The following is a 13,001-nucleotide window of genomic DNA, read 5'->3' as shown; positions in this document are numbered from 1 at the left end:
GGCCGATGTTAACATCTTAAGGGATAGCCAGCATGGGTTTGTTGCGGGTAGGTCTTGCTTGACCAATCTCATTTCCTTCTACGACCAGGTGACCTATCATCTGGACAAGGGAGAAGAGATTGATGTCATATATCTTGACTTCAAAAAAGCCTTCGATCTGGTGTCCCATGATCGCCTCTTGGAGAAACTGGCCAATTGTCGCCTTGGGTCCTCCACGATCCGCTGGCTGGAAAATTGGCTCCGGGGTCGGACCCAGAGGGTAGTAATTGATGGAAGTCACTCATCGTGGTGTCCTGTGACCAGTGGGGTCCCCCAAGGCTCTGTCCTTGGACCCATACTGTTCAACATCTTCATTAATGATGTGGACACTGGAGTCAGAAGCGGACTGGCCAAGTTCGCCGATGACACCAAACTTTGGGGCAAAGCATCCACACCAGAAGACAGGCAGGTGATCCAGGCTGACCTAGACAGGCTCAGCAAGTGGGCGGACGAGAATCTGATGGTGTTCAACGCCGATAAATGCAAGGTTCTCCACCTTGGGAAAAAAAACCCGCAGCATCCTTATAGGCTCAGCAGTGCTATGTTGGCTAGCACTATGGAAGAAAGAGACTTGGGGGTCATCATTGACCACAAGATGAACATGAGCCTGCAATGCGATGCGGCGGCTAGTAAAGCGACCAAAACGCTGGCTTGCATCCATCGATGCTTCTCAAGCAAATCCCGGGACGTCATTCTCCCCCTGTACTCGGCCTTAGTGAGGCCGCAGCTGGAGTACTGCGTCCAGTTTTGGGCTCCACAATTCAAAAAGGATGTGGAGAAGCTTGAGAGAGTGCAGAGAAGAGCCACGCGCATGATCAGAGGTCAGGGAAGCAGACCCTACGATGACAGGCTGAGTGCCCTGGGGCTCTTTAGCCTGGAGAAGCGCAGGCTCAGGGGTGATCTGATGGCCACCTACAAGTTTATCAGGGGTGACCACCAGCATCTGGGGGAACGTTTGTTCACCAGAGCGCCCCAAGGCATGACGACTAGGTCGCACGGTCAGAAACTACTGCAAGACCGTTTCAGGCTGGACATAAGGAAGAATTTCTTTCCTGTCCGAGCCCCCAAGGTCTGGAACAGCCTGCCACCGGAGGTGGTTCAAGCGCCTTCATCGAACACCTTCAAGATGAAACTGGATGCTTATCTTGCTGGGATCCTATGAACCCGGCTGACTTCCTGCCCTTTGGGCGGGGGGCTGGACTCGATGATCTTCCGAGGTCCCTTCCAGCCCTGATGTCTATGAAATCTATGAAATAGGCTTCAAATCAGACCCCTTTTCTAGCCACTTTTCCCCTAGATCGAGAGAGCATTACCTGCCGATTCCTCTTGCTGCTGACGTATGTCACGCAGAGAAGCAGCATGGCACCAGAGTTCCCCAAAAACCATTGCTTCCTGATAAAAACATCCAGGTGGAAGTGGAGGGGGTTATTTAATACTGGTGATCTCATCCATGCTGCATCTTCAGCAACCCAGTGTGCTCGGAGCTCGAGTGGGTTAGCGCGACACCTTCCTTCTGGTAAACGGGGCCCCAGGGCTGGCTTCCTAGGGATCGATGGCTGTGTTCAATTCATAGACAATTCACCACGTTTGTGGGACCAGCAGCACCGCTTCACTTCACAGGAAAGATGTGTCTGCACCAAACAACAGGTCGAGCTATGTGAGAGCTGGTGCCTAGTGTCGACTTGGTGGGGGTGTCGGGGGACTTGCTCTTTCCGAGACCCCCGCTCAAAATCCCTGAAGGCAGGGATCAGTTGTGTGTGCTGGTGTTGGCTCTCTGTTACTTTCCTAAGGTGATCCTTGACGTGGCTGGTGGCCTAAGCCAGGTAAACCAGGGCCATGGGTCTGGCGATGGCAGGATGCCCAGGTTCTCAGTGGGTTTGGTGATGGCAGGGATGCCTGGGCTGTCGAAGCGACTTGCACAGCAGTGCAGCAGCCTCGTTGGAGCAGGTCCAGAATTGTTCCCGAGCTTCTGATTAAGTGAAACCGAGCGCCAAAATTGTAGCCCCACGGTACTGTGAGGTTTTCAATACTTCTAGGGTATTGCACTTAATATAGTCGCTACAGCTTAAAGGGAAAGTAAACTGAAGTCTCTTTCTGTGGCTTGGAATACATTTACAGTAGGCTTTCTCTCTGAACACTAGCAAAGAAGACACCGTCACTTTTTAGATGCAAGCCTATCTCTGTTCTGCAGAAGCCTGCTGATATCTATTAGGCTAAATTCATAGCAGAAATGTCAGGTCATGGAATTGCTCTAATGGAAAACTTGCCTCATTCCAGGCTTCCTGCCTGCTTTGGTCATACATGGTAAAGGTCAGCGTGGCCTAGTTGATCCGTGGCACACTGAAAGCCACGACGTCTTGCCAGCAGGAAAATAATCCTGTTGTGCTTTGTCCTCTCTGTCGGTTTGGCAAACGCTTAATGACTTTCCCTCCTGTCCCTTGTATGGAGCATAAATCAGTGCTGTCCAGGCTTCTCTGTTTGCAATTGCTCCGTGATTGCAAACATGCAGGAATGGGCAGAAGAGGTCAGAAGCAGCGTCTCCTGGTACGATGAGCAGAATTGGGACCAGGGCTTGTCAGGGAACTTGTCCTACCTGCGCCAGAGCAGATTTATTGTCATTGTGTGAACAACAGCATCTCCCTTTTATAGTGGTTCTCAGCTGGCTGTAAACAGCCTTCACCACTAAAAAGGTGAGCTAAGTGGGAATGTGCCTTATTCGCATTGCGAGAACCAGGCTAACTTCCCATCCGCAGCGTTAAGAGAAACGGCTCCTAGACGTTCACACTGGAGGAAAGTTGTTCTGCAAAAATGTTCCCCCGGCTGTTTTCCAGGAGCCCCAACTTGCGCAGAGTGGATAGTCTGTTTTGCATAAACGTACCTGTCGTCGTCAAGCAATGTCAAAGCAGTAGCAGCTCTGGTACTGGGAGTACCTACAACAGTGTGAGCAAAGCTTTCCCCTTTCCTAGTCTCTATTTATATTTTTCTCACTTAAGAATGTATATTTTGTATAGCATGTGTAACATACATTTGTCTACTGTAATATACCTTCATTCAATAAAACACGACGTACCTTGTGAACCTCCGGTGTGGCTTCCATAGCATGCAGGACATTGAACGCTTAAACAGGAAATGTTTGTAAGTTTTTTTCCCTAGGGGAAAAATGTAGCGAAGCTGGTCAGTCCTTTCCAGTCGGGTGGTGGAGGAGCTGGCTCTCCTCTCAAAGTAACCCTGGAAATGCGGCTAGAAGGGGACTGGGTGCTTGGTAACATCCATCCTTTCTCTTCCTTGAGTAAGGGGGTTGGCTGGCTCATGTGCCTGCTTGGAGAGAGAGCTGCCCAGGACTGAGCCCTGTTGTGGGACGGATGCAGCCCTCACCTATCGGGGAGTCTGAGTTCCTGCCTGATAATCCCGCTTCTCGCTGACCACACACCCCCCTTCGGATCTGAGACGGGTCAGAGGGTTTGGAAAGTCTTGACTTGCAAGTGGTGGGTGGCCTGCGTACAAACGGCTAATGAAGCATGCGTGAGCACTGCAGGGCTAGCTGAGCAGTTGCTCTGCTTCAAGTGGCTCTTGGGAGAATGCAGACAACAAGGTGTCTTTAAACAGCTAATAGGAGATAATCAGCGGGTTGAGAGAGGGCGCAGGAGCTCTGTAAAACCATTCAAGTCCTCACTAACTGAGCAGTGCCATGTATTGCAATGCCCTAGTATTCCTCATTTCTTTATAAACACAGATTAATATGCACTGCGATGACCTGGCCTCTTAGATGCAAAGCAGGGCTTCATTTATCCATTGGAAGAGGGCAAAGTATTTGCTCTAAGCTGACACTGCTGCAGTCCATTCCAGGCTAATCTTTCTTTGCTCAAGTACAAGAAAGCAGACAACTCAAGAAATGCATTCCTCAAAACTTGAGTCAATTGTCAAAGAAAAACCCCTCGATAGCATGGGGGCGAGAGGGAACCAGCGGTACGCTCACAGCTGCTCCTGTAGTGGCACCGTCTGTAGTGGGTATCCAGAGTTGGAAGATCAGGTCCAAATTTAGTCCACTGTAGCTAAACCTGTGAAACCCCCAAGTACATCCATGCACCCCATTATCCACGGTTGTCACTAGGCAAGCTTGACAAGCCCTCTGAGAAGAACTAACAGTACGTGCAATGCTTTGCAGGTTTTTGCTCTGTGCATGTAGGATTAGTCCCTGGAAGGACCCTCAGGCAGCATGGAGGTGGCTGAAGTTGGCCATCTGATGGCCTGTGCACGCTGGGCCTCCAGTGATAGCAGCAGCCCTCCATAACCAGGTTTCAACAGGGCGCGATGCTACGAAAGGAGAAGCTGGTGTCTGAAGGCCTGCAGCCTCCCAGCGCACGTGCATAGTCCATCTTCAACTTTTGTGGCACGTGGTGAATCATCCATCCATGCCTCTGCCTTCCCTCTAGAAAAGCAAATCTCTTCCTGAGTCAAACCATTGATCTTTTTGGTCTCCCAGGGTAAGAGTGCTTCTGCTGAGGGGAGGAAATGTCAGCCTATCAGTCATCGCTTTGCAGCAGGCTGAGTAGGAAGCACCTTATGCTTTTTCCTGGACGCGTGTGGGAACTTCGGCCCCCCTGCTGCAGCACCGGGCCAGGCATACGCAGAGTCGGCTCTGCTTCAGCTCTTCCCCCAGCCCCGCTCGCTTGTGACCAGAAGTGGCTTCTTCTCCGTGGTGACTCGGTGTGCTGAGCTGAGCTAGCGCCGTTGGCCCAGGCTGGAGCAGACTGCTGGCTCCAGGAGCAGGCTCTAGTTCCTTGCTGCAGGGCCATGTCATGGGCCGGGTCACCACCTTGCTATGCTCCTCCCCAAGGATGAAAGTAAGTTGCTTGTTGCTGCCTGTTCCCTTGCCTGGTTGCTGTCTCAATAGTCTTTGCATAGTTGCCTGTTGGTAGCTCATGGTTAGCCATCCCCTCTCTGGGATGTCTTCCTGGGGTGGTTGTTGTGCCGGGGCTCTAGTACGACCCGGTGCTCTGCTCTGCCTTGCCTACCCTACACAGGTCAGCACACAGCTTATAACAGTGTCCTCATCTGCCTGGGCAGACCAGCAGAGCTTGCATGAGGAAAGCCTCACTTCCTAGAGCTCGGGTTCACATGCATGAACCGCCACTGTGCTTGGCACAGGACCGTTTGGGGAAGCCTGGTACATGGCAACCTTTGGCCTGCTTTTCCCTCAGCTGCTGCAACAGCATGGAGCAGGGGTTGCCCATGGGACCAGCTTGGCAGAAGCACCATCCAGATGCTGTGCTCCGCATGGTGCTTTTCCAGGAGCAGGCAGGCCTGCACTTGGCAGCCAGCTGTCTAATCGGGCCTGCAGCTGAGGGGGGTCAGCTGGGCAGCAGCCTTGCCATGTGCTTGTGGTCACTTCTGGGCACTAGGCAGGCTCTGCACAGCTCCTGTTTGGGCTGCACTCCCTTCTGCAGACCCACGTGTGTGTGTCTGGGCTGGGAGGGGAGAGTCCAGGGGTGTGATCTTGGTCTGCTGCAGCTCCTGTGGTGGGCTAAGAAGGAGAGCAAGCCTGGGCTCGAGTCCAGTCCAGAGCTAACCTCCTGCCGCCTCTGGCACGGCCGCTCGTGGCTTTGTGCTGCTGCCTCCCTTTGTTTCTTTGCTTGCTGCTGTAGAGCAGAGGCTTGGGTGTTGGGACCCCAGGATCTTCACCAGGCTGCTCGTGATGCCCTGCGTGACTGCAGGGATCTCAAGTGAACCTGGCCCTTACCCCTCCGTAAGGCGCAGGCCCAGTGGCTTGTGGAGCGTGTGGGCTGTGACCCTCAGCTCTGCTGTTCGCTGTTGTGGCACCGTCCCTGGGGCAGCAGAAAGTCACATTGCTGCTCTCCCTGTAGTGAGAGCAGCAAACGCATTGCAGGGGCCAGCGTGGTTGTGGACCCCACCCTTGCCGGCCTGCGAGGGACATGTTCGTTGAAGCTCGTAACAGTGGCTTTGAGCACATGGGAAGCGCAAAGCCTGCCAGAGCCAGCGGGGCCCGTGGACGATGCAGGTGGGATAGGTGCAAAGCAGGCGACACCAGGCTGGGGCACAGCCGTTTGGTGAATTCTTTGCATCCCTTGCTGCAGAGGCTGCTGAGGGGACTCCCACGCCGCTTAGGGGAAATGTGAAGAACCAGCACAGACGAACGTGGCCAGCGGTGAACAAGCTAATGACCGGAGCAGTAATGAGTCATGAGACCACAGCTGATCCATGCAGCCCTTTCCCAGCCGGTTTTTATGTATTTGGAGGCTCCAGTCAATGCAGCATGCTGGGATTTTCCCAAAGATTTCCACCAAGTCCGTCCTTCCCTAAAGGCTTTCTCAAACAAGCTGCCGTGGGATCAGAGCGTGACTGGCACGCGGAGCTCCTGGCTACGGGACGTGGTGGAGGCCGGTCACCTCATGGGGTCAAGAAGGGGCTAGGCAGAGTTAGGGAGCTGTGGGGCTGGGACATACCATTGCTGGCCCCTGCAAAGTCGGGCTTGTTTGCCCGTTACAGACGGCTCCGCCCATGATGGTCGCGAACAGGTAATCGTCTCAGTTACCCAGGCATATTTAAACATTAACACTGCAGCCTGGTGTTGGGGAGTTTAAAAACTGGGGCATCGAAGAGAGGAAAGCCTGGAAACAACAGCGTCCACCCTAGGGTTTGGCTAGCAACATGCCTTCACTTGGGGGTTTGCGGTCAGCCCCGCTCCTCCCTGCCCTAATCCTTCATGGTGTCGGACAGTTGGATGCTTCGTTACAAGTGGAGATGTCATCCTTGGCACTGGAGTTGGTCTCGTTTTCCCCGTGGGGAAGTTTGTTGCCTGTTTAAGGAAGCTCTGCAGGCCACGACTGCAGCGTGGCCCTGCCAGAGGGAGGCTGCTCTGCGCAGGATGACCCCTAGATGGTGCCTCGATGCTGCAGATGTGGCACCCGCGCTGCCGGGGCCTGCGATGGGAAAGGGCGTGCGAGGGAGGGATCCATCTTTGTCCAGCGCCGCCACACACAGCGAGGCGGGGAGGAAGCGCCTGACGCCCGATGGGCCGTGTCCAAATGCAGTGACGTCTGGAAGAGGTGAAAGCTGGACCTGGGGGGACTCGGGGTGGCAATACCACACCCACCCAGATCGCCCCTCTCTGACGTGATGCTCCTGCAGAGGTCGCAGGGCCTGGGGTTGGCAGCACTTGCCCCAGGTCTCTCCCACCTGGCAAAGGGGGTTCAGCCCTAGATGTGGGGTGGCTGGAGCAGCTCCTGGCTGCAGAGCAGTCCTGCCGGTGTCTCTGGCCCTGGGGGACAGCTTTGCCTGTGCTCTGGGGCTGGTCCTAGCACCCGTGCCCTTTGGCACATGTGCTCCAGGCAAGGGAAAGTGAAGCACTGGGGGGTGGGGAGGGCTGGGGCCAGCCCTGCCTCCTGGGGAAGAGGCTGCTGCTTTCATGCCTGGCAGGGCCTTGGCCCCAAGCTGGGGTTGTCAGCCTGCAGGGCGGGAAGCTGGGGGAGAGCCACCAGCCCGTTCAAGCGAAACCACAGCTCGTTCTGGGGCCAACAGGAGCACGCGGAGCAAGCAGAGCCAGAGCTTAATTTTTATGGCATTTACCCTGCAGCTGCGAGCTGGGAACATGCACGAAACCAGATGACTTCACCCTGGAAAGCGCACGGTGCCTGAGCACGGCTGTCGCAGCCCAGCAGCGCCAGGGGTGGGGGGGTCAGTGACGCACGTGTCCAGGGCAGCGTGTTCGAGAGGGGCCAGCCGGGTCAAGCACCGCGGGCCTTCGTGGCCACTGGGGTCTGCTGGCTTTCGCGCGAGGCAAATGATTTGCTCTGGATGCCCCCTGAGGGGAGGACACGGGCCTGCCCCGAGGCAGGAGCCCGAGCCCCAGGCCCATGCCCTGTCTGCTGGGCTGCAGCCATCTGGTCTCCAGTAGTTTGGTGGGGCCATCTGTGCTCCTCCTCTGTATAGTGCAGCCATGCGGGGAGGGACAAGTGGGGTCTCCACAGGACACGTGGGGTCCCCCCCAGCCCCTCTGGGGCTGCTGGCTTGCCCCCTGGGTGAAACCTGGCCAGGCCCAGGACCTGGGACTTTACATCAGGGAGAAGGTGGCAGTGTTGGACCACGTCATGTTGGTAATTAAGGCCTGCTTTGGGCAGCAGCAGCAGAGCACCAGGCACAGGTCCAGACTCTTAGAGCTGCTGTTCATCTCGTGTTCCCCTGCTTTGCTCCCCATCCAGCCAGTGACACTTCACGTGGCATTTGCCTCGCAGGCCGACAGCTGCTCTCTGCCGCAAGGCAGAGGGCTGCTGTCCCTGTAAGCGGCAAACACCGCCGCGCTCCAGGGGACAGGGAGGGCTCCAGCTGCCCGGCCCTGCTGGGTTGCTCCCTGCAGCCGGGCTTGTGGGGACCCTGCGAAGGGTGCTGCTGTCCACTGCACCCGGCACAACGGTCCCTGCCTGCGTCCTCGTGCATGGGCTGGGGCGCTCTGCTCCCTCCCACACACATCTGTGCAGCACTTGGCCCGCGCTGGGCATGTTCCTTGTCCCTGTGCACATACCAGTTCAGATGGCTGCATCCAGGAGACGCGCAGAAGCCAGCAGCTCGCACTCAGAGACCCAAGCCCTCGGCAGAGAGACGGACTTGCCTGGATGGGTCCTGGCACGCGCAGGTGTGCCAACAGTGGGGCCAGAGCCTGACAGCTTGCTGCCCAAGGCCCTCTGCTCTGCACGCTGTTGGAGGTCCAGTGGCACCAGCACTGATGGTGCCCTTTCTCTTGGCTGGGGGCTCCTCGGCTCCGTGCCCAGCGCTGAGGACCGCAAGTGCCTCTAGATCCTGGCGAGAGGCACTAGAAGCATGTGCCTTGCTGCTGCAGCTCGGAGCGGGCAGCAAAGCATGGCGCTTTCTCCTGGCAAGACCAAAGCACGGGGGCTTTGTCCGAAGGGGTTGTTAATGCAGAACCCCGAGGGGTTGCTGGCCAGGCCCAGGTGTGGGAGGACTGCCCAGGGCAGATGAGGTGAGTGCGGGCACCTGTTTCTGCACCACGCGGGCTGAAACCAAGCTGTGGCTTCGCTGCCCGGCGAAGAAGTGCACAACTTACCTGCGCTTAACGGAGGCTGAGCGGAGCGGGCAGCTTGCATCTGGACCGGCCCCAGATCACCTGTACCTTGCAGGGCTCCTGCAGCTTGGCCTGGGGAGGTGAAGTGTTGCTGCTTTTCCCCAGTGCCTACAGCCTGCACTGATCTCCCCACAGCTCCGGGCTCGCCTGTGCCAGGTCATCGTGGAGGCGTCCAGCGAGGCCAGTGGAGCAGACCAAAGGATGCAGCGGAGCAGGAGGAGGGCGAGTTTGCTCAACTGCTTGTTGCCTGGCCCAGACATGGACACGCCCCGTCCAGGAGTGACTGGTTTGAGGCCTGACTGGAGGAACGGGGTGGTTCTGCCTGGCACCCGGCAGCTGTGCTCCCTTCGGCAATCAGCCCTGGGCCTAGGATCCAGCGCAGGGGTGGGATGACCATGCCAGCTCTCTGCTCGGTGCATGGCTTGGGATGAGGCCTTTCCCAGAGCATCCTCTTCTCTTACCCCAGGCCTGCAGGACCGTTCCCACCACTTCCCTGCAGAGACCCCTTGCTGGTCCCTTCTCCCCTGCCACAGCTGTAGCATCTCTCCCTTTGGGGAAGGGGCTGTGCTGTAGCTTGTTCACTTGCACGTGTCCCTGTGCCTCCCCTGCATCTGTTGCCTTGGCGACCTGTGTGGCCATCTTGCTGGAGCTGGCCGTGCAGCGATCCAGCCCTTGGGGCTGTGCTGCCTCAGCTGCTTGTGCTAAACTCCCAATTAAATCCCCTTCCAGAACAAACTTGCCCCCGGTCAGCAAGGGCCCGTTTCCAGCATTGACTGACTCCTTAATCTATACAAGCCCTGCTTGCAAAGGAGGAGCAGAGCAGACTAATGCCATCCGCACTGTGGGGGTGGCTTGGCCTGGGCTCCGGTAGCGCTCCGCAGCGTGGACGTGAGAGGCAGGAAAGCTGCCCACAGCCCGGTCTGCACCAATGTAACAGTCTTGGCGGGGCAGGGCCCGCTCCCTGGGCAGAGCAGGTACCTCTGGGTGGGGCCATGGGAGATGGAGGTTGTCCCACATCCAGTCTGCACCCGGGCAGCCTGGAAGAGGGGGTCTTTAATCTGCCTGGGAGGCCCCATGTCGGGGAGATGGACCCTCTCAGGGTAGCGAGCGATGCCCAGGCTGAAAGCATGGGGCATCTGCAACACGAGCGCTCATGGCATTGCAGCGGCCTCGTTTCCAGGCGCCGAGTGCTGGCTCCACTTGGAAGGGCTGTTTGGTGGCTGTGCATCGGCCCCTGTGTAGGTGCGAGAGGCCATGAGCTCTCTCTACGTTGGCCAGGGCATGGCAACTGCTTCCGGGCCTGAGCCCGGCTGGACTCGGGCAGTCCTGGAACCCCGATGCCCTCGGTGTATCCCAGGGCACCTGGGGTCTGTCCGGGCAGCTCAGCCGTCTGCTGTAGCACAGCAGCGCTGGGGCCCTTCCTGCACTCGTGAGCCCCGATGGGGCAAGACCCGCAGAGAAGGGGGCCAGTGGCCTCCTCGGGAAGAGCCTGCATGTCGGGGGATGCAGCTGGCTCTGCTGAGGATGGAGCAGAGATGGAGTGCATCTCTGCTTGGAGATGCTCAAGAGCATTTCAAGGCCTCATCCATCACTGCTGTCAAGGCGATGAACGAGACCCAAATCGACGTGAAGGTCATGGGCAGGCGGCAATACGGCACGGGCACCGCTGCCACGTACCAGCTCCCAGCCGGGTCCCCTCAGCCTTCCCTCCCGCGTGCCGGCTGGCGGGGAGCAGGGTGAGCCTGGCTGTAGTGAGCCGCATCCTGCTCGGGCAGGCTCTGTCGCTTCCTGTGGCGCGTGACCCGCGCGGCCGTGCTAATACGAGCGCTGGTGCAAATTCCAGCCTCCGTGAACACCGTTGTTCTCGCTTCAGTGAGTCAGGCCTCTAGCTCAGCACGGGCGGATTTCCTCCAGGCACCGTCGCCAAAGGGTGGATATTCACTTGCCCGCAACAGATGGATGGTGCTGGTATGACGGCCCTGCCAGCCCGCTCTGCTCTTTGTTTCTACAGTGCAATCCCACATTACATATGTCTCCCTGGCACTCTTCTCTGTGGCCCGGAGTATTTGGGGAGGTCTTGCCACCTCTCCCCGAGTGGCGCGGGGTCCTGAGCAGTGGGCCGCGATTCGTGACTTGCCACGGGGCGTCCCAGGAGCAGACACAAGTGTTCCCCCTCCCTGGGCCTGTGCGTGGTGGACCTGGGCCCAGTTCGCAGAGCAAGACTGATCCCCATTTTGGCAAACTTGTAATTAACTTAAAACAAATGCGCTGGAAGTGCCGGCCCATTAGCAGCCTCTGCTGCCTGAGACATCCCTGCTAATTACCCAGCATGTCAGCCCGGGCGGCCTGCAGATAGCGCAGCTCCCTATTTGCATTTAAATTAAAAAACATATTTTAAAAATAAAGGTTTCATTAAGGCCTGTTTGTTTTTCGCCAGCCTCGCAAGCTGTTTAACTCCTCGCTGGCTTCTGGCAGCTGGCTCAAGATGGGCTGAGCTGGGTCTAGTTCCTCCCGGCAGGGGAGCTGCAGAGCAGGGCTAGATGAAGCCGTCGTGGCCTGGGCGAGTTGCCGGCAGGGGGTCAGGTGGGAGCTGGGGCTGTGAGTTCAGCCCTCGCAGGGCGCAGGACAGTTTCCGGGCTAGGCTTCACGCTCATCAGGGAGATGCTTCATCCCCAACTTCCACGGCACGTAGTGAGAGTCTCTGCCACGGCTGGGGCATGGGTGCTGCCACGCTGGAGGGAGCAATCTCCTCCTTCCCATGCTCGGTGCTACCTGGCCTTGCCCACAGCCCCAGCCTTTCCTCCTGGCTGCGCTTCGTGCTGCTGCTTACGCCTGACAGCTTTGATTTCTGTCTGGCTGCTCAGGAACATGAGGTTTTTGACAGTTGCTTCGGCCATTATTCTTCCCTTAATGTTGTTGTTGTTGTTTTGTGTCAGAGCCGATCTTATTAAAGCGCCTTCCTGGCCTGTCAGCGGTGGATGAAGAGCGCGAACGGCTGCGTCATCTCCCAGTCCCGTCTGGGGAAACGGCCTGTATTATTGATAGGGCGGCGTGGCGATGGGAGAACATGGCTCTGCTCTTTATCCTGGGAGGCTCGGCCCTGGGCTCCAGGCGCTGGGGGGGTGGGGGGCATGGGGTCGGTGACGTGACACCCCCTGCCAAGAAAGGCAGGACAGGTTATTCCTGGTGGGGGTCTTCCCCAAAAGTGAGGCGGTCACTCCCAGGGGAATCTGTCTTGGTCTTGAAGCATGGCTCCATCTCGCGTGCACTGGAAGATCTCCCGGTAGCCCCGAGCAGCCCAGGACTGCAGCTGTTTCTCCTTCTGCCCTTGCTGCTCCGGGGCTGGTGGTGGGGAATGTGGGCACTTGCTCCCTGTTGGGTTCATTGTGCCCAGTCCGTGTGGAGCTGCATCTGTGGGTCACGGCAGCTGGTATCTTGCCAGGTCCTACTGGGAAAGGCCCGGGCTGATGGCTGTGCTAACCCAGATGTGCTCTTTCCCCAGGAGCACGGGAAGCTGCTGCAACTGCAGGCCTGAGGGTCAGTGCACCTGCTTGATCCGTGTTTCTGCCCCGGGGACCTGCAGCAGTGGCTACGGGGAAGAAAGCTTGGTCAACTGAGCCTGAGCATGGGGTGTAGGTGTATGCGTTCATACACCCACGCGGCATATCCCGGCTCCTGCCAGCGATGCAAGGACTGAACTGCCAGGAGGCAGCCTGCCAAGACGGGGGCTTCCCTCCCCTGCAGATGCATGGCGGGGCTGTCTCTTGGGGGAAATCGTCAGAGGTCCGGCTGTGTTCTTGGGCTGGTAGGGGAATGCCCTTTCTTCTGCCTTCTTCCGTCTCCGCCTGTCCCATAGGCAGGGCAG

At 57.6% G+C, this 13,001-nt stretch overlaps 1 long non-coding RNA gene across 1 annotated transcript; it reads left to right on the top strand.

Moving 5' to 3' along the window:
• The first annotated feature begins 6,986 nt into the window (after positions 1 to 6,986).
• On the top strand, positions 6,987 to 11,541 carry LOC112551843. The gene is made up of 2 exons (XR_003096153.1): positions 6,987 to 7,106; positions 7,634 to 11,541. It is a non-coding gene; the product is annotated as an uncharacterized LOC112551843 (long non-coding RNA).
• Positions 11,542 to 13,001: the final 1,460 nt, after the last annotated feature.

Source organism: Alligator sinensis, unplaced genomic scaffold (genome assembly GCF_000455745.1).
Source record: "Alligator sinensis unplaced genomic scaffold, ASM45574v1 scaffold1218_1, whole genome shotgun sequence".
NCBI classification, from domain to species: domain Eukaryota; kingdom Metazoa; phylum Chordata; order Crocodylia; family Alligatoridae; genus Alligator; species Alligator sinensis.
The sequence above is the reverse complement of the archived record's forward strand: the minus strand, read 5'-3'. Positions and strand labels throughout refer to the sequence as shown.